A 26,547-nucleotide genomic window follows, 5' to 3' on the forward strand; every position below is an offset into this window, starting at 1 on the left:
CAATTTATTTGTGAAATCACAAATAAATGGCAATGAAACTGAGTCACTCACAATAAATGAGGTATTTTTTAAAAAGTGTTTTTATTATATCAACATAAGAACATTAAGGTAATATTAATTTGTCCAATACAAATAGTACCTGGCTTGGAATTTGCTCCTCACGAGACACTTCTACCAGGGGCCCTCCAGTTGATAGAAACACGTAGAATCTGTCCAAGTCCTTAATTTCAACATTAATGTCAACATCAATGTACTCCAAGAAGTCAGAATTAAATTTCTGTAGCCTGTCCAGCAAAAATCCAGAATGGTTGGCAAGAATCTCCTCAACAAGATTGCTGGCAGTTGAAACACTGAAAATGTTTTTCGAAGTCTCTTTTTCATTTTTGAATGTTGTTACAAGAACTCTCGCCATTTCTTGATTGTCAAATGAGAGCTGAAAAGATAAATACACCAAAAAATACAATTAGAATATTTAAATTGAGACCATATGCAAAAACAAGCTCTCCTTTGTTGGAGTTCATTTGAAGACTGTTACAATCAAAAAAATGTACTCGAGAAAGTTTAACCTGAGAGTCATGTTTTTGGACTGTGGGAGGAAGCCGGAGGAAACCCACGCATGCACAGGGAGAGCATGCAAACTCCATGCACCCAGAACCCAGAACCTTCTTGCTGCAAGGAAACAGCTCTACTAAATGCGCTACTGTGCAGAACTGGTTTTCTGTAAGAATGTCATACAGAAAATTTCAGCACGGCTGCATCAGTACACACGTGCATCATGCTAAACACTAATCATAACACATGGAAGTTATGATTAGTTAGCAAGTAACGTTCCAATTACTTCTACGTTGTTGTTTTTTTGTTTGTTTTTTTCGCCACCGGAGTTTTACCGCAGTTCAATTTAAGGACGTCCGCGAACAGCCCATCTAGATATTTCAATTAATTTAGAAGTACGCCGTTAAATACAACCACATACATTTTACTTGATCAAAACTCCGGTATGACACTCAACGTCAGTTCCACTCGAAAGTGCTAACATGGCTAACATCTTACAAATACTTCTATGTGTGTTTTGTTTTTTGTTTTTTTCGTCAGCTGAGCTTTAAGGTAGTTCGCTAACAGCCCATCTTAATTTGAGTTAAAACAACAGTAAATATTACCGTGTCAGACCGACTTTCCGACATCTCCGGAGGACTGGCGCTTCCACTCGAATATCAACTTCCGTTAAGAGCTCCAACCGTTAGTGTCTCCTTCACTACCAAAGTGAATTTACAGAACCGTTAACTTACACGTTTACGTACAGAAAAGTTAACAGCTTTATTGTAAACTGTTAACTTCCAGTTTACAGGAAAACAGGCATTTTAGATTACAAAGGCTTCCAATTTTAATTTAAAGCTAAATTATTTTACAATATTACACTTATGTACAGATGTTTTCCCGAAAATGAATTAAAGGTGTTATTTACAAAAAATACGTTTTGTCTATATTTTATATCTATATTTTTTGTCTACATTGCATCTAAAAATTCTCACTGCAATATTCATCATGTATTGTACATTTATTCCAAAGCTTCAACAAGCTCCCTTTAACATTTAATTTTAAAATTTTACCCTCTTCAATAAACTTTGGACAAAAAAAGACAACTTAACAAATGATAAAATAGTGACTCCATCTCACGTGCCACAGTGAGATAATTAACGTTACAACTTTGCAGACCCTGTAGAAGCACAAAAAAATAACGTTTTTTCCAACCACTGAGTCCTCAAATTCTAGACTATATTTATGTGTTTAAACAGATTTAAAACTTACCGAAGTTGAATTTCATAATTGCCTCCTGCATGTGTTTGCTTACTCCGTGCGGGGAATAAAAATCCAAACTTGATCCTTCATCTGGTGGCCACTTGTGCTGATTTGAGGTTGTTCTTTGATGTTTGATTTGATCAACTTTCTTTGCTCAAATATATTTTCTAATTAATATATGTAATAATTGTTATTTATTGTAAATGTTAAAAAATTAAAAATGAATAACAATTAATAAATAATAAAATATTAAAAAATAATAACCATGTATTAAAATTATGTAAGAATAGTAGTAATTTAATGAAAAGTGATAATCAATCATTATGTGTTGATTTACTCCCCCCAAAAATACCTCTGCATCATTTTAAAAATTATTAAATCTCATCACAACCCTAAATTAACAACCACAGTTTAAAAATAAATTAAAAGGAAATAAATTAATTAAAAGGAAAATTTATTGAGATGAATTACCATTTGAATGGCAGATTAATCAGATTCATGGTTGTGTACCTGACAAACACAAACTAACACAATTATGTGTTGAAATATTCAAATAAATATTCAACACATACTGCATGTCATATTATATTCATTTTAACACACAATGTGTAAAATTAACACAAAATATGCTTTTAATTTAATAACACATTTTTTGTGTTATTTTTTAACACATCTGTTTTTAGAGTGTATAGTTTGTTTCCATCTTTGTCCCTTTTTCTCCACCTTACTGTGGGTTCAGGGATCTGCGTAGGTACTTGATCTTTATCTTTCTTCAGATCAACAAGTAAGTCATCAAGTTTTTGAAGCTCAACATTTATTTTTTGCTGATGTATCTCAGCATCCAGGACCATTAATGGATCAGGGATGTTTGAGACTCTCATGGTGATGGACAAACAAACAAAACAAACAAACAGAACTGTTGACAAATTACGTGAAGAACAATAGACAAATTAAGAACACAAAGATGACGAAGAGATATGACAAAAAAGATGACGTAGAGATTTGACAGACGTGGCTCTTAAAAGTGCCTTTTGTGGGTGCTATGAATGAGCAGAAATGTATGTCAGATGAATATCTCAAAGAAGAACCTGTTGACATAAAAACAAAATAAATGTTCAGATTTCGGAAGTTATTTATTTCAACGTAGACAGGTGGAGAGAACTTTGGCTGTAATGACCCAAGTTCGTTTTTAATTCAAATGCATGACCTAGCTGCAATCAGTGTATTCAGAAAACCTTTAGGATCATCACAGCGTAGGGTTGTTATAGCAACCCTCAAATTATACAACAAACAATTCTGTGACTCTATCATGGCTAATTAAATGTATTAAGTGCAGGTTCAGCTGAACTCTCTGGGCTCCAAGAGGCTAATGTAGCTAGCTTCCCGCGTATTTTTCCCGGCAACAAAAATTAAAAAAATACATGTTACAAACGTGTCCAAATGTCTTCAACCATTCGCGGCACAGTCCTACTACCATTAAGTCCTACAACTGCAATCAGCAACTTTATAACGTAACATTCTGTAGTATTTTCTTTTGTTTTATAATACAAAACCATTTCTGACAGATTCAGGTTTGTACTCACCGGGGTCCAATGTCGATGACGTCAGCTTCTTCTTCTTAGATTTATGGACGGGTGGGATCTGTCCTTATTTTTATTTTAATCAAACGTTTACAGAACCGTCTGGCATGTAATCACAAAAGGAAATGCACCCTCACTCTTCTTAAACATTTTTATTAAAATTCTTTTTTTTATTATTAATGGACTGCAAACGACTTCGGAGGTGCATGCCGCTATTATCTGTAACCTCATAAACTCCAAATAACATACGTATTCCTTTCTTTTTATTATTATTGTGTAAAAATTAGAATATTATGTCCTTTACAATCATGAAGTTACGATGAAATCAGTGAAACTGGTGTAATTCGTGTCTGCTGTTAAAAAATAAACAGCAATGTAGATAAAATCGAGGCTTCAGAGAACCGGAGGATCTTTTACAACTGAAGTAAAATTAACTAAATTGTTAAAAACCTACAAATACATCTGCTATGCACGAATTGTGTGCCTTTTACAAAAATAGAACAGACTCGTCATCTTATTTGTTCCTAGATCGTCGGTTTTGGACGCTTAGGAAGCCGTACAGCATTCAATGAGAGAACCCTTCTCGTCAATTATTGACGCGAACGGGGTACCCGACGCGTAAATATGTGACGCTGAGGGAACCTGCCCAAGCGTCAATATATGACGAGTCGGGAGTGAGAATGTGTTGCTTATTCTGCATTGCCTCAGTCTTTCTGTAAAAATATCTTTGTATTCACAAAGCAGCGTCTTGGCCATCATTTCTTAGCTCGCTTTTAGGGACAAATTGCAAAGACTTAAAAAAAATCAAGTTATGGTTAGGTAAAGCATTCTTAGGAAAAAAATTACATAAATTACTGACAAGTTTTAAATTATGCCAGTTGGTGAAATCAAATTGAGATAGCATTCTGCACTAGCACTTAAAAATTCCTTAATGGAAAATAAAAATTTAAACACACTTAACAGAGGACAATGATATAGCTTGCCAAGAACTACTGGGAGAAATACAGTTATGACTATTTTGTGATTTGACTTTCCAACAAATACCAAGTAGAAGAGATGAGAGAAATCACCTACTTTATATTTTAACATCTACTTCAACTTACATCATACTCTTTTAAGAGTTGATCTGTAGATTCCCCAAGGTACAGCATCAAACATCGAATGATAACATCTCTGGTCATGTTGATGTCAGGATTGCTTGGAGTCTGAAACGAAAAAAATAAACAGCAGGTGGTTTAATAAGCTCAAGGATCCTTCCTGTGCCGTCTTGGGGACCAGTGTAATAAAACACTACTGAAACAAATTCTCATGCGATTATTTCATATTCCATTTATAAAGAGAATCACAGGCTAACCTCCAGTAAATTTAAGTAATGATATTCCAGAAGTTTAAACACAAAATTTTGAGAATAAAATATTAGCAACCATAATGCTCAATGAAGGATACCTTGAGTAGGATAGCCTGCAATCTCAACCCCATGTTTCCGCCCTTGGAGTGGAAGAGGTTCAGAAGTCGAGGAGTATATTCATCCAGTTTGGACATGAACTTTGATTCAAGATGCACCATTGTGATTCTGTGAAACTCATCCTGGATCTGAAAGACAAATCATGAAACCAGTTTTAAAGCCTCAAATATTACAAACATACATACTGTTCTTACGACATTTTTCAAAAGCAAGAAGATGGATCAAATTTGATCTATATGTGACCCCCACAAAGTGTGGTCACATTTGGTGGATTAAATTGTGATCTTAGTTGTTTTGAGGTTTTGGGGAGCAATGTCACGCAGTAACACGGGTGCGCCGCTAGATGGCAGAAGCGGGCTCTTGCGGGACTGACGGTGCATCATTGCGGTGTCGAGGAAGCTCCCTTCCATTCGGATGAGAGCTACCAGCACAGCAACACCGTCTCCTGTGGCTCATTTGTTCTTTTCCTGTTAAAACAGGTTGGTCCGGGTCTAAACTGAAAACTGTTACGTGGTCGTTCTACTAAGTGTCGCGACGTTGGTCCCCTGTGTATTTGGTTTGTGTTATTTTATGTCGTCATCATGCGGTTTGCTAATAAGCTCTCGGTTAGCTGCTCGGAGGATTTCCTCAGATGGTACGCGAAGAATGCGTATGTTCTATATAACCGCCTGTAAGGTGCATTTATTTACAATTCCTGATATAGTAATAAGCTGGTGTTGTGTTATAGAGGAACTAGTGGAAGTGTGAATGTATAGTCACAATTTTCAGGGTTGTATGATGACTTTATTGTTATAATTTGGATTAAATTCGGATGAGAGCTACCAGCACAGCAACACCGTCTCCTGTGGCTCATTTGTTCTTTTCCTGTTAAAACAGGTTATCTGCATCTGTTTGCCTGTCCCTCCACCCGAGACCTGCAACATATAAAATAGATGACAGTAACGTAACACATTTTGTATCAAATAGCTAAATGCAGAATCACAAATGCAATCCTTCACATTGACTAGGAATATTTCTGATTAGCATGCACTTATAACTCACGTGAGATGCCTCAAATAGAGCGGGCCATCTGGCTTTGATGTCCTCTATACTGGGTGATTGGCTTAAAAAAACATCCGTTACACATCCCTGCAAGAATCGGGCCATAATCATCTTAATTTTTTCAATGAAAATAAGAAAACTATTATACAAAATTATATTTTCCTCAGAAATTGCAAATCATTTCGTAACTGTAATGTCACTGAAAACATCATCACAATTAAGTATTTCTTCAAAATCATCCAGCTCTATATTCAACTATGGATGAATACCTCATCCAATCCCACTTCAAAAAATGAACTATCGTTTTAAGATGTTAGACAAAAATATGAAACAGATTTTAAGGTAATATGCACATCAACAAATGCCAAACAATAAATATTAAAATCAAAGATGCCCAAAACGGACTAACGAAACATTTCTCTCACTCTCTCTGTGGCAGCTCAGAGTCAGTACGAAGCTCTACGTACTGATTTCAACCCAACATTCACAGACGCATCTCACTGTAACTGTTTATCTGTCAGTGTGAGCTGCAACCACAGTTTGAAAGCATAACGTTTTTCCGAGAAAACAGGAAAAAACGAGGAAGCCGTTTGTGCCATCTGAATGTAACTAACGTAACGTTAATGGAGAGCCTCAGTGAGAGCCGGTGAACTTGGGTTTAGCGAAACAGCAGCCATTGTGCTCAAAACACAACAACAGACGTTCGATGAAAATAACGCCAAATTAAAAGAAGAAACAGCGCACTTTGTCTCAAAATGTAACTGCAAAACGGCTGATTTTTCTTCCGAAATGTGTAACGTTATAAAAACTGATTAGAAATCTGCTTTTAACATGCTTCTTGAGTAAAAATGTTACTTGAGTACATTCTAATTGTAAAAACTAAATGCAGTAACTTTAAATGAAACTCCTAAGTTGATCACCGTTGAAAACGTCTGTTCCTCCATTATGGTGCCCAAACATGCTAGCTAGCTTGTTAAGGTGGGGGAGGGGGAGCTTGGGCTGAGGCCAAAACACTAAATTAAATAAAAGAGTAGCTTGTATTCTACAGCCACTATATAACGGTATTACGTTAGTCACATTAAATTGTGACATTGAGACTACTTTTTCAATCATTGCAATGCATTTAGTCAAATCAAAGACGACGTAGACTGACTTCGAATCCTTCACACTATAACTTAATTGACTTGCTGTACAGTAAAGTTGCCATGTTTGGTAATTTGCAGTAACTTAAGACAATGTTTAACTGCTACAGACACTTGAATTGTTTAACGAAGAACAATTAAAACATGTCTTACCTTTAAGCAAACGGTAGTCCATGAAATGCCAAGCAGACTCGATGTTCCTGTGATGAAAATGCCTAGGGCGGGAAAAATCAAGGCCTCCCAATGAGTAAAATTTATCAATTTTCTGCACTTTTGACTTTACCAATGAAAATAAATAAATTCTACTTATTGTTTTTCTGCTGATTTTATTTAAATATAAACAGAGTAAAATGCAATTAAAAAATATTCAAATTTGGTTAATTCAGCTCAGTGAGATTCCAAACTGCACAGTCTTTTTTATTATGTATAGTTTGCTCTTATTTATTTAGTAAATATTAATTAACCCTGATCGCAGTTTTTTCAGTGCACTGTAGGTCCTGAAAAATCTTTTTTAAATTTAATTACATTTTAAAGATGACTACTAATTTACTTTAGTTGTTACTAAAGAGTGTGCTTAGGTCACCTTAAAATGAATTAAACTAGCATGATGAATTCTGTTCTTGTTCATTTGACCTAATATCGAGGTATATCATTTAAAATAAATTGGGGACAGTCTATGTTTTGACTAAATTTGTTCAGTTTGTTCTATGCACTAAATGTTAATACTAATGGTTATGCACTAAAACATTTAGCATTGTGCTGAATTTGTGGAAAAACCTCTCAGGGTTTTGCACTTTTTGGACTGTTTTTGAGAGAGCTAGCTAGTTGTATTGACTTTGCACTGCCACTGTTCAACGTGGTTAGAATGTTTTTTTTAAAATAATGGTCTGATTTATATGGAGGACTGAAACTCACCAATAAAATACACTTAAAATGCACCAATTAAATAAGAGAACTTCACCTCATATCTTATAATTTACCTTTATTTTTCCAGCTTAGTTCCTACAAACAATATTTTTGTAGCACATAATTTAATATATATGTGTGTTTGCCCTTTACTTGTAGATGCATTCTTGTCTTAAGTCTGTGTGTGTGTCCCCTTCCCTCAAGTCTTTTTAATTGTTATTTTTACATATCTCTGTCTTGTATGGGCTCTTTGCACCTGCCGCTCTGACGTCACATCCGCATGCGCAAATACGGCTCATTTTTTTTCCTTTTGAGTGACCATGACCGCAAGGAAAGATAAACTCGTATTTCAAAGGCAATTTAAGCAATACCATGAACACTGTTGTGTTCCACGGTGCACAGCATCTTCTAAATATAACAGTCGTTTAAGTTTTCATGGATTTCCAAGCGATCCTGACTTACAAAGATGATGGCTTGTCAATATTCGTCGAGACAACTTAAAGCTAACATCGCATAGCAAAGTTTGCAGCCTTCACTTCCCTCCGGATCAGTTTCATCAGCCTAAAACTCCTGGCGGGAGAAGAATGGTAAAAAAAGGAGCCTCCCTGTGCTATTTCAATGGAACAACTTCTGTGTTCAGCCTGGAAGAGCCAGTGTATGGGAAAGAGTGAGCAGACCAGAGCCGGACAGCGGCGCAACTGATCCGCCTGTGGATCCGCCTGTGCATTCGCACGTATGCAGATCACGATTATTGCTTTGTCCCAGAACCAGCTGGCCTGGACATGGTAATAAATGAAAACCAGAAATTAAAAGAAGAAATAAAAGCCCTAACAAGCCAGATCGAAGAACTGAAAATCCATTCTACCTTCGGATTACAAAGGTTCGTAGGGTCTGATGATGACATCCGATTTTACACGAGGTAAGCATCCACACCGCAACAAACCTTTTTCTTTTTAAAATTTGTGTTACTCGCCCCACCTCTGGTTTCTTAATTAAATATGTCTGAACTCAAAAATACAATAAACAAAAATTATGGGGCTTCTCGTGCTTCCTCATGCTTCGGAAGCAACCGTAATCTCCCGTTACTTGGTCTCTGTTTGACACTAACGACAAAAAACACACATTAAAGCAATAAACTTAAAAATGAATACAAAATAACGTAAGAACATTGTCCGTTAGAAAGAATAAGAATGTTTAGATATTTAAATAGTACAATTGTATTAGTAAAATGTCCGAGAATATTGCCTATTAGCATAAGCTAAAGCTAATGTTAGCCACGAAGTTTAAAGAACTTTAAAGTAAGACTCACCTTCATATCCATGAATGTATGACGATACGTACATCTTAAAACCTTTTTCCAGTTTGCTTGATGGGGTTTTAGATCCCGCCTTACAAATACGATGTACACTGTTAATTGTTAGCTTCGGCAAGCCCTGCAAACACCGACTGTAAAATGACATCTTTAATAGACCGGACAAAAATGAGCCGCTTTTCCCCGAACACGGAAGCTGAGGTGCAAAGAGCCCATTAGGCCTCATTTTGCAAATAAGTTGTGCTGTCTTTCTTGGGTCAGCTCCTTCACTATTGGTCAACAGACAAGAAGGAGCAGAATCCATGTGCAGATCTGTTGACCAATAGTTGAACTTACCCAAGAAGGACAGCCCCCCTTATGATGGTTGATGATTTTTTAATGTGAACAAAGCTGTTTGAAAATTGACTTTCATGTGATTTCTTGCCCACTCCATCCTCTTCTTCTTGTGAAAATCCTTTAATGGTGGGCGAACTTCTGGTTTTCCACATTCCGCAACCTTCCTCAGGATACGACATCGAGTTGATTTGGGTACATCTGGAACGTCTGCGTTTTCATAAACCTCTTTGCTAGTTCCAAGAGGGTTACGGCGGATTTCTCTCTTGATTCTACTCATTTCTCGATGCGAAACAGGTGCTTTCTTACGATTCTTCCCTTTGTCAGAACATCCGTTGAAAAGTTCTGGGTTATTTGCAAATCTTTTGATGGCACGATGATCTTGGCCCAATTCTTTGCTTATTTCCAAGGTAGATATGTTATTATGAAGCCTTTGAATGATTTTAGATTTCTCAGCTTGACTCAAAAGCACCTCCACGTCCCATCTTGCATATAAAGTTGGCACGTTGCACCAGACTAAATATCGTCACAATTTCTGCCGTTTGTTTACCATTGCACAGAACAGTTTCAAATTTTAGATCTGCGCATGTGTCAGTATTGCCATATAGCATGCCAAGTTTTGCGAATTTTAATTGAAAACTATTCCAGTTAGAGCAAAAATACCGATCTGCATATAATTCTGGTACGCAGTGTATAGAACATTATCGTCACAATACCTTCAGTAGTCATCTGCTTTTCACCATGTGAGCAGCAAGCAGTGCTGACTTTCACCATCAACTCTACAACATATCAGAACTGACACGGAGCTACAGTGGTGTGAAAAAGTATTTGCTCTCTTCTTGATGTCCTATTATTTTGCACGTTTTTATACTTCAGTGATTCATAACATCAAATCAAATGAACTAAACACAAAATGCAGTTTTGAAATGAGGATGTTTATTCTTAAGGCAGAAAATAATCCAAGCCCACCTAGTCCTGTGTGACAAAGCGATTGGCCTGATTACTGCCACACCTGTTCTCAATTAAAACATCACATAAGAGCTGCCTGGAAAAGCAAAGTACACCAATGGTTCCTCAAAAAGTGGACATCATGCTGAGATCCAACAAAATTCAGGCAAAAATTAGAAAAAAAACTTGCTGAGATCTGTCAGCCTGGAAATGGTTACAAAGCTCAAGGATTTATGATAACCAAAATCATCATGATACCATCAGTGATCGCCCTGAGAGCAAGAAACAGTCCAGATTAGTATCAGTTATATTATCACTTAAATACACATTTCTTTATTTCATTTCAGAAACTTTCAGAAGTTTAATTTCCTTACATGTAAAAACTAAGCAGGTCAAGCAAAATGCCATTAAACCTTATGGACTAACTGTGTGTTTATTTTACTTAAATCTAAGACAAGAAAATAAGAAAGATAAATATATATGACGATATAATGATCCACATTTAAAACATATATACTGTATATGTTTTAACGAGACATTAAAATATTTTTCTTTAAATGTGTGAACCCAATTGCCCCCTACATGACGGACGTCAACACAAAGTAATTATTAGACTGAGCAAAAATCTTATTTCTGTAGCTTTAAATCAATTCAAGAGTGAGTTATTGGCTATTTTGTCTTTGCAGGTCTTATTGTTTTGACAGTTTTCACTGAATATTCTATGAGCATTTGGATGAATAATTGAATAAAAATGTTCTATATAAATAAAGTTTCTTGGATTGAATCATCACTCAATGATCTGAACTTAAATTTTTAACATTTTAATAAAAAAAGATTGTCATATTAGTTAAATATTTACGTCTCAGTAACACACACACGCTGAGACCTTTGTGTGCCATGATCAATGTAGTGTCTGAACGCACAAAACACATTCAGTTTAAAAAGGAAGTTCATCTATGGATCCCAGAGGAAAGAAGAGACAATACGGCCATGACCCAAACAACACGTCAACGTGGAACATGTGAATGTCACCATATGTTTACGTTGGAAAATATGTGTATAAAACGAGACGCTGTCCATAGATCGGGAGGGACTTTATTGGCTTTGTCCCTCTGACCAGTCTCTGAATTTTGGACTTGCATTAATATCAAAATTTTGGGATTACTTAATATGTATATGTATTTGGATTGTTTAATAAATTTACTTACTTAATTAAACATGTCTTACAGTCTTCACTTATGCAACCCATAAAGGTGTATTATAGACATACTTCAACTCCCTCTTTGCTTATGGAAATAAAACACAAATGAAGATTAAAAATTTGCCAACATTTCTGTTTGTTCTTTTGTTTGTGTGATCAATCATTAACAGCTTTACTTTGTCAGCAGTGATAATAAACCTGGATCTATCTCTATATTCTCTTTGTTGAACTTTATGAGTTGACACACATTTCAGTGATGATAGTAATAACATTTTTATTTGCTCTTTTGTATAATAAATCATTAACAGCTTTTCTTTCTCAGCAATAAACTTGGATCTATGTCTTCTTTTAGTGAGAATGAAATTACCCCGCAGATGCAAATAAAAACTGTCAATCTTTGTTGACAGCTGATCTTGAACTTTGTGTTGGCCCACATTTCATTTTAGTGAGAAAAAGTTCAATAAACTGAACAAAGTTTATCATGTTCAACAGATAAAGTTTTCATTCTAACTACAGTGTTACTTCTAATTGTCCAAAACTTGAGATTCAAATTGGTAAACTTCAATGCTAATCAATTTCAATCCATTTCGCTAAGTTTGAAACACTGTTGAGTCAAATGAAATGTTTTCAAAATACCATATTTTAATTACCGGTACTTAAATTAATGGTTTTAATATACTATTGTCAAACCAGAGGTGTGACCAAGTCACTGTGTTGCAGGTCTCAAGTAAGTCTCAAGTCTCTGTCCTCAAGTCCGAGTCAAGTCTCAAGTAAAGACAGGCAAAAGTCAAGTCAAGTCTCAAGTCAGGAACCTTTAATTTCAAGTCATTTCGAGTCGTTTTTATTTTTATTTTTTTTATAATTTGCAATTATACATAAAATTCAAATAATAGACCATTTGTTCTTTTTAAAATATGTATTTATCTCAAATGATAGAAATCTGGAAATGGGTTCTGTGCGACATGTGACAGTCACGCCGGTCAGTGCATTAAGTCAAAAACAGTTGACTTAATGCACTGACTGCAGTAAACAATATATTGTCAATATAATTTTCCAACGTAGATGTCTTCAAATACACCAACCATCCTTAGATGATACTAGACCCGGCTCATCATCATGATGGGACAGAGAGACTCTGTTCCCTGTGTTCAGGTCCAGAATCTGCTTTCTGTTCCGGAGCCCCGCTCACTATCCACCGGCTTCCTGAGCTAACACGGTGCACATTATTTGTGGAGGCATTTGAAGGACCGGATTTATGGTAAATAATCACCAATTTAACCCGGAGTACACATGCTAACACGAAGTTAGCTAAAGTCAGCTATCTTACAGCAAAAGAAAAGCGCCACCTACCGATCTTTGTGAAGCTTCAAATGCCGGACAAAGTTGGACGTCGTGGCATCTCCATCCGATATTCTCTTCTTGCATGTTTTACAAGTTGCAGTTCGTTTTTTAGTCAAAAGTTCATAACCTACGTAGCCAAAAGAAATTACTCGCGGAAGCATATTCGAGCGGTTATTTCGTATTTCGTTCCCTGAGCTCTGCAGCTTTGCCGCGTTTTTTTAAACGTCCAAATCCTGTTAATTTGATTGGTTGTGCTGCAGCTACGTACACATACATACATAAGGAGAGAGGAAAACCATAATGACGGTCTGCGCATATTGATACGGAATGAGTGACATTAATTAATGACGCCACTTTATAAATAATGTGTTTTAAATTTTAAGACTTTGAGTAAAAAATATCAAGTCTTTTCAAGTAAACAGCTTCAAGTCGAGTCAAGTCCCAAGTCAATGGCATGAAAGTCAAAGTCAAGTCCGAGTCTTTGAGCATTTTTTCAAGTCAAGTCTCAAGTCGTGATTTTAACGACTCGAGTCTGACTCGAGTCCAAGTCATGTGACTCGAGTCCCCACCTCTGTGTCAAACTAAACTTAATATTTAACTATTAAAATTCCTGTTTTAATCCCCAGCCTCCTGAAATATACACTTGCAAAGGGTTAATAGTTTGAGTCATGCAGAACTGATCTGACCGTTTCCATAGCAACGTTCAGAAGCAAGACATTCCCCCAGAACTACAGTGAGCTCATTGTAGCTATGACAACATCTATGACATAGATCTATGTCATAGATCAAAGAATATCTGAGGTTATGAATGCGTCCATCTCATAACATCAGGTATTTTACAAATAGCACTTTGACAGATACCACTTCAACCCCTCGCTCTCTTTTACTACGATTTTAATATGGAGAAACTTTTAACAGCCGCCGTCTTTTTTCCAGTGTCTTTTGGCGCTGGGTATTTAATAACGACTGGTGTGAGAAAACTTGTGACCACACTATTTCCAGGTGTCACAGTTGATAGTAGCAGCTCTCGAGACGAGAACGTGGATTATTCCGAATACCTCTTCAACACTTTCGGGCAAGAAAAAAGATCTTCAGAAAAGTCAGCGACAAACAAAGAGACCCAGGAAAAGAAACCTGTCGTAAGGAACAAACCTCCCAAAGATAACTGGATCCGAAAACGCTACCCACCCCTCACTCCCATGCCATTCATCTTCGACCCCATCGAAGCAGAACGAAGATATCGTGAAGAAAGGAGGAGACGATTGCTCAGGTGTGAAACAGATAAACCTTGTTGCAACACAGTTTGAATGCCTCTAGAAGGTACGACGATAAAAGGAATCCCAATAACAGCCCTACTTAGTGATTATAAGTTACAAGAAGAACAGCAGATCCCAGAAGAATCCATAACAGGTAGCTTTCTCAAGTCCTGGCAGGAATTGGCTAAAATTTGCAGAACAGGAGACGCATCTAAAATTATGAGGAGGTGAGCCTATGATTCGGATTTTACACAAAATAGAAATGATAACAGATTCAAGTTATGGATCTCAAAAGGCTTAACTACCTATTATTCATTTGTCCACAAAGGGATATTTCAGAACTTTGAAACCTTACAGAAGGATCATGGACTGGAAAAAGAGGATTTTTTTAGGTACCTGCAGGTGAGACATTATTTTAATAGAAATTTTAAAGAGGTGTTGAGAAAAAATGATTCCAGTTTCATGGAGGTATTTCTAACACTAATTAAACCCAGATCAGACAGCAGAATTATCTCTAAGTTAGACAATGCCATACAGCTATCTAAACATGAGAATACAGAATACATAAAGAGGAAATGGGGAAAGGAAATTAAGGTAATAATCTCACAAGATGATGGGAAGAAATATGTCGACTGCAGTGGGTCTCGACTGGATCAAACACATGGCGGGAGTTTTGTTGGAAAAACATTGCATGATTTTTTGTTACACCCATTCAGAGACGATATCAAAATAACGGGGACGCCTGCTGGAGACTTGGTGAGTCTAAAGGAGCCAACCACTTCCATGTTTTTTGAGACTGCCAAGTAATAAAACCATATTGGGAAGAGTTCCACAAACATATTGAAAATATATTCAATGTAAAAATTTCATTCAAATGTGAAACGTTGTACTTGGGCAACCTACAGTTGGACACATGGACCAACCAAGACAAAAAACTTCTGGCTATACTACTGGCAGCCAGTAAGAAAGCCATCACAAGGAAATGGCTAAAACCAGACCCACCCACTATCGACGAATGGATTGAAATTGTTGATCAGATTTATGTTATGGGAAAGATTTCTTTTTCCCTCCAAGTTGAAAGAGGAAAGTTTTATAAGATCTGGACCAATTGGACTGAGTATGTAAAAACCAATTAGATCTGACTTCATTTGATTGTTCTTGAGAACTATGTGCTCTGCCCTTGTATGTTCTTGTGTTTTTTTTATTGCTCGAGATGGTGCAATCCCCATTATTGTTCAATTCTGTTCATTTTTGTTATTGTTCACAACAAAATTTAGTAATAGTCTGTAAAAGTAAATACCAGAAAGGCAGTATGGACAAAATCACTTGGATTCTCCGGTTGTATACTCATGTACAATCTTAGATGGGTAAAGCTGTAATTAACGAATGTGATGGAAATCTCTCTTTCTAAATAAAAAAATAATTACAAAAAGAATTGCACAAAAATCCGTGAGGGACGGCGGAGTCCCTGCTCGAAATTCTGTGAACGAGGAGTACGGAGCCTCGTGCCAGAAGCCCATTAAAATGCTGTCTACATCGTTTTAAACTGTGTGATTGTGAGTGGGAATAAAAATAGCAATAGATATTTTGTTCCATATAACACAGTAAGAGTGTAACAGGTAAACCTTTTATGGATGCAAACTCGACTAAAAACCCACCTGTTTAGGATTGTATTTGAAACGTAATCAATTACAAATTTATTGATGGAACCTGACTTAATGTCCTATTTTGATTGTTGATTCTATGTTGCATTGTGTTTCTGTGTTTGATATGATGTAAAGCACTTTGAAATGCCTTGCTGCTGAAATGTGCTATACAAATAAAATTTGATTGATTGATTGATTGATTAATGGGTTCTCTCCGGGTGCTCCGGCTTCCTCCCACAGTACAAAAAGATTTTGTTCACACTAGATAATAAATGGATGTTTTTTAATAATAAAAAGAGTAATATTAATATCGCCACACAAAAAAACAGAATATGCAGTCCATTACAGTTTTATGTTTTTATTGCTTGATGTTTATTTAGGATTATCAATAAGTGATCAATGTGGTAGATTAGATTAGATTAGAAAGAAGATACATTCAAACTCTTTTTACAATAAACTTTATTTAACTGACATTCTCTGTATCCTGAAGTGTATTCTGCATGTGGGTCAAAAGATTAGCCTCAAATTATGACAAGAGAACTCAAAAGAAAAAGAATCCCCATGTTTCCTAGGGCTCTACTGTATAACATGCTAACCTTTAGTTCAGCTAAAGAGAGGCACATATCTCTCCCAGAATACCATTGATGTCTTCTGGGAATCAGATTCTATGTACATTAATACAACATGAAAATAACTTTCACAATTTTCTTATTGTATTTATGTTGCTGTAGGAGCCATTTATCTTTTCCTGTGTTTATCGCCACTGGTGGAGCATATTTCATTTAGTGTTCTGAGTATGTCTGAAGGGGGATGGAGTTACTTAAGGTCAAGTGTGATTCTGTTCAGGTGTTGCTAATGGGAAGCATTATTCGGGTTGATTTGGATTTATGTCTGATTTATCTTGTTCTAAAGGAAAATGGCAAGACAAAGGACACTGTACAGAAAATAAATGACTTTATGATTATAAATCAAAATGAAAGTCGGCCTAACGAATCTTGATTGAGTAAAACCAACCCCTATCAAATACCCGGAAGTCTGCCACAACGTGACGACGTCCTTGGCAACGTCCTTGTTTTAAGCAGTATAAGTATTTATAATAACAATAATAATTATATATTTTATTTAAAAGATGCTGTGAGGGCACATAATGTCACCTCACAAAAATAAAAACCTACATGAAAAAATTAAAAAAATCCAAATTAAGATTGTGTAACTGCCTATTTGAACAGCAGCGCGTTCAGCCGGGATTTAAACACAGACAGCGTGTCAGAGAGTCCTTTGAGTGGGGAAAGTGGACGTTTATTCTAAATAGTAGAATCATGTGCATGAGTTGTACATTTACAGAATAAAGAGGCTTTATGTTCATAAGGTGCATTCACTTGAAAATACTGAAAGATGACTGCAGGTGGACCGGTGTCGGTACCGCACGGCTCCTTCTTTAAGTTTTGTTCAGAGATCCTGGGTGATCAGTCTGAGCAATCTAAACGCTCATAAACCATCATCAACATTTCCCAGCAGATCAATATGATCTCTGATCAATCGCTCCTTCTGAATCCTTCCATTGGCGATGTTCTCCATCAGAGCCAAAGCGCTCCACAATTACGCGGCTCACCTGTTGATTAGTCAAACCTGTTGATTATTTTTAATCAGCAGGTTTGAGTTAATCTGCTGATCCAACCCTGTTTTCTTCTTCTAGGGAGAATAAAATGACCCCGCAGATGCATTCCATGTGTGTGCGTGTTAGCTTATTGTCTAAGGATAAATGCGGTTCAGTTTCATCGTTTACTGTTAAACAATAAAATATTAAAATCATGAAAACCATCGGGTTTGGTGCTTCTTGGTCTAAATAAAACAGAATGTAGTCAGATTATTTAGGCGAGTTTTGACGCTTTGTAGTTTGATATAAACATAAAACGTTCGCGTGACTGCCGCACATTTTCAGGCCAGCGAAAGAGTGCGCGTATATTTACGCAAACTTTGACTCAAAGTAAATTTTTATACATGCCGACTTGTGTGTAAAATATGGCGCCGCACACTTTATGCATGAGGCTCCAGATGTTTCATATTTGACTTTTGAGGGTAATCCTTGTCACGAGATACAAAACCTGCATAATATTATAAAGACACACCCTGTATAAATGAAGCACCTTTCCTTATCTACAAGTTTTCAATTTTGATGAATTATATAGTGGGGAAAAATACACATTTTAGAAATATAGCAATGTAAATATTTGAATGTAAATCTTTCATTGCATTGACATTTAAAAAAATATATCATTTTTTTCCACACAGCTAAAACGAAAGAACTGGAGGTGCAGAAGAAAAGTTGTACAAACTGAAACAACAGCACCAAGGTACTTCCTGACTTCACAAACCAGAAAAAATTCTACTGTCTTTCATGCTGATTTTGGATAAATGTAAAAGGAATTATATAATTAATCTAATAATCATACATTGATAGCTATTCTTTTGCTTTGTATGATTCCAGCTCATGCAGAGGGACTGCTCAGAGTTCAAACCAGGGCAAACAGCACTGAAAAGCAGGTGGAGGCTCTGAGGAGAGAAGGAGAAGGTTTGTGAATTCAGAAATAAACTCCCCACTGCAACAATCACATTTATTAAAAATTTTACATTTGTTAGAAATAAAGACTGCATTGCTGTTGTAAAAAATCTGGCAAAATATAACATTTTGGATTCATCTTTTTTATTCAAAAAGAATCAGTGTGCACTGAATAAATTCATAATGGATCCTAAGTCTTACTTTCTGTCTCACAGTGAAACAAGTGGCTTTCTCAGCTTCCTTGTTGACCTCTGGTTCAGGAACATTTGGTCCATTCAACACACAGACACCTTTGGTCTTCAGACATGTTGTTTCAAACATCGGAAATGCCTACAATTCAAATACAGGTACCTAATTTTACATTATATTAATTATTATTATTAATAATAATAATTATTATTATCATTATTATTATTGTTGTTGTTATTATTATTATTATTTTGGATTTCAGGTTTTTTCACAGCTCCAGTCAAAGGAGCCTACCACTTTGAGTTCTATATCTTTGGACATGGACACGCTTCATATTGTTAAGGAAAAATGATTATATATAGTGCTTGATACAGTTAATCTTAAAAGATATATGGAACACTCCAGTTGGTTAAAAAGAGGAACGCCTTGAGTGCATAAATTAGAGAAACACCTCTTTACTATAAGATTTCGTGTTAGGAGAGAAAATCCAGAGAGAGCGGCCACCATTTTGCCTTTTTGCATTGGCTCTCTCTCCAAAGACGTCTTTGCTTTTTGTTTTGTCTTTGTTTTGTGTTTGTCTGTCTTCCCCTTTGTCTGTCTTTATTTTTATGAGAAAATGCATATCTCTATTCCTCTGCAGTTTTGTTGTTCATAGCCTTGTATGAGATTAAACTCTGTGATCTGTGACGTCAACACGCTTTGTTGTTGTTTCGTTTTAGCAGCACGCCGCCACTCGCTGAGGATCCGGGTAAATTAAAGAGGAAAGAGCCAAACGTTTTGTCCAAAGTTAACGTTAAATTATCCTCTTTTTTACAATATCCTGCAGCTGCTGTGTTGACCAGGAACGGAGAGCATATTTTTATTGCATATGAACATCAGTCTTCTCTTGCTACTATATGCTGCTAATGGTGTCACATTGCTGTTAGAGGTTGGAGATGTTATATTTTTGCGTCAGTGGCGAAACTCATGGATTTTTGATAACCAAAATCGTCACAATACCTTCAGTGGTCATCTGCTTTTCACCATGTGAGCAGCAAGCAGTGCTGACTTTCACCATCAACTCTACAACATATCAGAACTGACACGGAGCTACAGTGGTGTGAAAAAGTATTTGCTCTCTTCTTGATGTCTTATTATTTTGCACGTTTTTATACTTCAGTGATTCATAACATCAAATCAAATGAACTAAACACAAAATGCAGTTTTGAAATGAGGATGTTTATTCTTAAGGCAGAAAATAATCCAAGCCCACCTAGTCCTGTGTGACAAAGCGATTGGCCTGATTACTGCCACACCTGTTCTCAATTAAAACATCACATAAGAGCAGCCTGGAAAAGCAAAGTACACCAATGGTTCCTCAAAAAATGGACATCATGCTGAGATCCAACAAAATTCAGGCAAAAATTAGAAAGAAAACTTACTGAGATCTGTCAGCCTGGAAATGGTTACAAAGCTCAAGGATTTATGATAACCAAAATCATCATGATACCATCAGTGATCGCCCTGAGAGCAAAAAACAGTCCAGATTAGTATCAGTTATATTATCACATAAATACACTTTTTTTTAAAATTTCATTTCAGAAACTTTCAGAAGTTTAATTTCCTTGCATGTAAAAACTAAGCAGGTCAAGCAAAATGCCATTAAACTGTGTGTTTATTTTACTTAAATCTAAGACAAGAAAATAAGAAAGATAAATATATATGATGATATAATGATCCACATTTAAAACATCCATCCATCCATCCATTTTCTGTTCACCCTTGTCCCTAATGGGGTCGGGAGGGTTGCTGGTGCCTATCTCCAGCTACGTTCCAGGCGGGAGGCGGGGTACACCCTGGACAGGTCGCCAGTCTGTCGCAGGGCAACACAAAGACATACAGGACAAACAACCATTCACACACAAACACACACCTAGGGAGAATTTAGAGAAACCAATTGACCTGACAGTCATGTTTTTGGACTGTGGGAGGAAGCCGGAGTACCCGGAGAGAACCCACGCATGCACAGGGAGAACATGCAAACTCCATGCAGAAAGACCCCGGCCGGGAATCGAACCCAGGACCTTCTTGCTGCAAGGCAACAGTGCTACCAACTGCGCCACTGTGCAGCCCTCATTTAAAACATATATACTGTATATGTTTTAACGAGACATTAAAATATTTTTCTTTAAATGTGTGAACCCAATTGCCCCCTACATGACGGACGTCAACACAAAGTAATTATTAGACTGAGCAAAAATCTTATTTCTGTAGCTTTAAATCAATTCAAGAGTGAGTTATTGGCTATTTTGTCTTTGCAGGTCTTATTGTTTTGACAGTTTTCACTGAATATTCTATGAGCATTTGGATGAATAATTGAATAAAAATGTTCTATATAAATAAAGTTTCTTGGATTGAATCATCACTCAATGATCTGAACTTAAATTTTTAACATTTTAATAAAAAAAGATTGTCATATTAGTTAAATATTTACGTCTCAGTAACACACACACGCTGAGACCTTTGTGTGCCATGATCAATGTAGTGTCTGAACGCACAAAACACATTCAGTTTAAAAAGGAAGTTCATCTATGGATCCCAGAGGAAAGAAGAGACAATACGGCCATGACCCAAACAACACGTCAACGTGGAACATGTGAATGTCACCATATGTTTACGTTGGAAAATATGTGTATAAAACGAGACGCTGTCCATAGATCGGGAGGGACTTTATTGGCTTTGTCCCTCTGACCAGTCTCTGAATTTTGGACTTGCATTAATATCAAAATTTTGGGATTACTTAATATGTATATGTATTTGGATTGTTTAATAAATTTACTTACTTAATTAAACATGTCTTACAGTCTTCACTTATGCAACCCATAAAGGTGTATTATAGACATACTTCAACTCCCTCTTTGCTTATGGAAATAAAACACAAATGAAGATTAAAAATTTGCCAACATTTCTGTTTGTTCTTTTGTTTGTGTGATCAATCATTAACAGCTTTACTTTGTCAGCAGTGATAATAAACCTGGATCTATCTCTATATTCTCTTTGTTGAACTTTATGAGTTGACACACATTTCAGTGATGATAGTAATAACATTTTTATTTGCTCTTTTGTATAATAAATCATTAACAGCTTTTCTTTCTCAGCAATAAACTTGGATCTATGTCTTCTTTTAGTGAGAATGAAATTACCCCGCAGATGCAAATAAAAACTGTCAATCTTTGTTGACAGCTGATCTTGAACTTTGTGTTGGCCCACATTTCATTTTAGTGAGAAAAAGTTCAATAAACTGAACAAAGTTTATCATGTTCAACAGATAAAGTTTTCATTCTAACTACAGTGTTACTTCTAATTGTCCAAAACTTGAGATTCAAATTGGTAAACTTCAATGCTAATCAATTTCAATCCATTTCGCTAAGTTTGAAACACTGTTGAGTCAAATGAAATGTTTTCAAAATACCATATTTTAATTACCGGTACTTAAATTAATGGTTTTAATATACTATTGTCAAACCAGAGGTGTGACCAAGTCACTGTGTTGCAGGTCTCAAGTAAGTCTCAAGTCTCTGTCCTCAAGTCCGAGTCAAGTCTCAAGTAAAGACAGGCAAAAGTCAAGTCAAGTCTCAAGTCAGGAACCTTTAATTTCAAGTCATTTCGAGTCGTTTTTATTTTTATTTTTTTTATAATTTGCAATTATACATAAAATTCAAATAATAGACCATTTGTTCTTTTTAAAATATGTATTTATCTCAAATGATAGAAATCTGGAAATGGGTTCTGTGCGACATGTGACAGTCACGCCGGTCAGTGCATTAAGTCAAAAACAGTTGACTTAATGCACTGACTGCAGTAAACAATATATTGTCAATATAATTTTCCAACGTAGATGTCTTCAAATACACCAACCATCCTTAGATGATACTAGACCCGGCTCATCATCATGATGGGACAGAGAGACTCTGTTCCCTGTGTTCAGGTCCAGAATCTGCTTTCTGTTCCGGAGCCCCGCTCACTATCCACCGGCTTCCTGAGCTAACACGGTGCACATTATTTGTGGAGGCATTTGAAGGACCGGATTTATGGTAAATAATCACCAATTTAACCCGGAGTACACATGCTAACACGAAGTTAGCTAAAGTCAGCTATCTTACAGCAAAAGAAAAGCGCCACCTACCGATCTTTGTGAAGCTTCAAATGCCGGACAAAGTTGGACGTCGTGGCATCTCCATCCGATATTCTCTTCTTGCATGTTTTACAAGTTGCAGTTCGTTTTTTAGTCAAAAGTTCATAACCTACGTAGCCAAAAGAAATTACTCGCGGAAGCATATTCGAGCGGTTATTTCGTATTTCGTTCCCTGAGCTCTGCAGCTTTGCCGCGTTTTTTTAAACGTCCAAATCCTGTTAATTTGATTGGTTGTGCTGCAGCTACGTACACATACATACATAAGGAGAGAGGAAAACCATAATGACGGTCTGCGCATATTGATACGGAATGAGTGACATTAATTAATGACGCCACTTTATAAATAATGTGTTTTAAATTTTAAGACTTTGAGTAAAAAATATCAAGTCTTTTCAAGTAAACAGCTTCAAGTCGAGTCAAGTCCCAAGTCAATGGCATGAAAGTCAAAGTCAAGTCCGAGTCTTTGAGCATTTTTTCAAGTCAAGTCTCAAGTCGTGATTTTAACGACTCGAGTCTGACTCGAGTCCAAGTCATGTGACTCGAGTCCCCACCTCTGTGTCAAACTAAACTTAATATTTAACTATTAAAATTCCTGTTTTAATCCCCAGCCTCCTGAAATATACACTTGCAAAGGGTTAATAGTTTGAGTCATGCAGAACTGATCTGACCGTTTCCATAGCAACGTTCAGAAGCAAGACATTCCCCCAGAACTACAGTGAGCTCATTGTAGCTATGACGACATCTATGACATAGATCTATGTCATAGATCAAAGAATATCTGAGGTTATGAATGCGTCCATCTCATAACATCAGGTATTTTACAAATAGCACTTTGACAGATACCACTTCAACCCCTCGCTCTCTTTTACTACGATTTTAATATGGAGAAACTTTTAACAGCCGCCGTCTTTTTTCCAGTGTCTTTTGGCGCTGGGTATTTAATAACGACTGGTGTGAGAAAACTTGTGACCACACTATTTCCAGGTGTCACAGTTGATAGTAGCAGCTCTCGAGACGAGAACGTGGATTATTCCGAATACCTCTTCAACACTTTCGGGCAAGAAAAAAGATCTTCAGAAAAGTCAGCGACAAACAAAGAGACCCAGGAAAAGAAACCTGTCGTAAGGAACAAACCTCCCAAAGATAACTGGATCCGAAAACGCTACCCACCCCTCACTCCCATGCCATTCATCTTCGACCCCATCGAAGCAGAACGAAGATATCGTGAAGAAAGGAGGAGACGATTGCTCAGGTGTGAAACAGATAAACCTTGTTGCAACACAGTTTGAATGCCTCTAGAAGGTACGACGATAAAAGGAATCCCAATAACAGCCCTACTTAGTGATTATAAGTTACAAGAAGAACAGCAGATCCCAGAAGAATCCATAACAGGTAGCTTTCTCAAGTCCTGGCAGGAATTGGCTAAAATTTGCAGAACAGGAGACGCATCTAAAATTATGAGGAGGTGAGCCTATGATTCGGATTTTACATCAAATAGAAATGATAACAGATTCAAGTTATGGATCTCAAAAGGCTTAACTACCTATTATTCATTTGTCCACAAAGGGATATTTCAGAGTTTTGAAACCTTACAGAAGGATCATGGACTGGAAAAAGAGGATTTTTTTAGGTACCTGCAGGTGAGACATTATTTTAATAGAAATTTTAAAGAGGTGTTGAGAAAAAATGATTCCAGTTTCATGGAGGTTTTTCTAACACTAATTAAACCCAGATCAGACAGCAGAATTATCTCTAAGTTATACAATGCCATACAGCTATCTAAACATGAGAATACAGAATACATAAAGAGGAAATGGGGAAAGGAAATTAAGGTAATAATCTCACAAGATGATGGGAAGAAATATGTCGACTGCAGTGGGTCTCGACTGGATCAAACACATGGCGGGAGTTTTGTTGGAAAAACATTGCATGATTTTTTGTTACACCCATTCAGAGACGATATCAAAATAACGGGGACGCCTGCTGGAGACTTGGTGAGTCTAAAGGAGCCAACCACTTCCATGTTTTTTGAGACTGCCAAGTAATAAAACCATATTGGGAAGAGTTCCACAAACATATTGAAAATATATTCAATGTAAAAATTTCATTCAAATGTGAAACGTTGTACTTGGGCAACCTACAGTTGGACACATGGACCAACCAAGACAAAAAACTTCTGGCTATACTACTGGCAGCCAGTAAGAAAGCCATCACAAGGAAATGGCTAAAACCAGACCCACCCACTATCGACGAATGGATTGAAATTGTTGATCAGATTTATGTTATGGGAAAGATTTCTTTTTCCCTCCAAGTTGAAAGAGGAAAGTTTTATAAGATCTGGACCAATTGGACTGAGTATGTAAAAACCAATTAGATCTGACTTCATTTGATTGTTCTTGAGAACTATGTGCTCTGCCCTTGTATGTTCTTGTGTTTTTTTTATTGCTCGAGATGGTGCAATCCCCATTATTGTTCAATTCTGTTCATTTTTGTTATTGTTCACAACAAAATTTAGTAATAGTCTGTAAAAGTAAATACCAGAAAGGCAGTATGGACAAAATCACTTGGATTCTCCGGTTGTATACTCATGTACAATCTTAGATGGGTAAAGCTGTAATTAACGAATGTGATGGAAATCTCTCTTTCTAAATAAAAAAATAATTACAAAAAGAATTGCACAAAAATCCGTGAGGGACGGCGGAGTCCCTGCTCGAAATTCTGTGAACGAGGAGTACGGAGCCTCGTGCCAGAAGCCCATTAAAATGCTGTCTACATCGTTTTAAACTGTGTGATTGTGAGTGGGAATAAAAATAGCAATAGATATTTTGTTCCATATAACACAGTAAGAGTGTAACAGGTAAACCTTTTATGGATGCAAACTCGACTAAAAACCCACCTGTTTAGGATTGTATTTGAAACGTAATCAATTACAAATTTATTGATGGAACCTGACTTAATGTCCTATTTTGATTGTTGATTCTATGTTGCATTGTGTTTCTGTGTTTGATATGATGTAAAGCACTTTGAAATGCCTTGCTGCTGAAATGTGCTATACAAATAAAATTTGATTGATTGATTGATTGATTAATGGGTTCTCTCCGGGTGCTCCGGCTTCCTCCCACAGTACAAAAAGATTTTGTTCACACTAGATAATAAATGGATGTTTTTTAATAATAAAAAGAGTAATATTAATATCGCCACACAAAAAAACAGAATATGCAGTCCATTACAGTTTTATGTTTTTATTGCTTGATGTTTATTTAGGATTATCAATAAGTGATCAATGTGGTAGATTAGATTAGATTAGAAAGAAGATACATTCAAACTCTTTTTACAATAAACTTTATTTAACTGACATTCTCTGTATCCTGAAGTGTATTCTGCATGTGGGTCAAAAGATTAGCCTCAAATTATGACAAGAGAACTCAAAAGAAAAAGAATCCCCATGTTTCCTAGGGCTCTACTGTATAACATGCTAACCTTTAGTTCAGCTAAAGAGAGGCACATATCTCTCCCAGAATACCATTGATGTCTTCTGGGAATCAGATTCTATGTACATTAATACAACATGAAAATAACTTTCACAATTTTCTTATTGTATTTATGTTGCTGTAGGAGCCATTTATCTTTTCCTGTGTTTATCGCCACTGGTGGAG

General features: G+C 36.4%; 1 protein-coding gene across 2 annotated transcripts in view; it reads left to right on the forward strand.

Moving 5' to 3' along the window:
* LOC114146250 (heavy metal-binding protein HIP-like) overlaps positions 1–26,547 on the forward strand; it is an 80,544-nt gene that overhangs the window by 22,528 nt on the left and 31,469 nt on the right. The gene's annotated exons all lie outside the window — the stretch shown is intronic.

Source organism: Xiphophorus couchianus, chromosome 1 (genome assembly GCF_001444195.1).
Source record: "Xiphophorus couchianus chromosome 1, X_couchianus-1.0, whole genome shotgun sequence".
NCBI classification, from domain to species: Eukaryota; Metazoa; Chordata; class Actinopteri; order Cyprinodontiformes; family Poeciliidae; genus Xiphophorus; species Xiphophorus couchianus.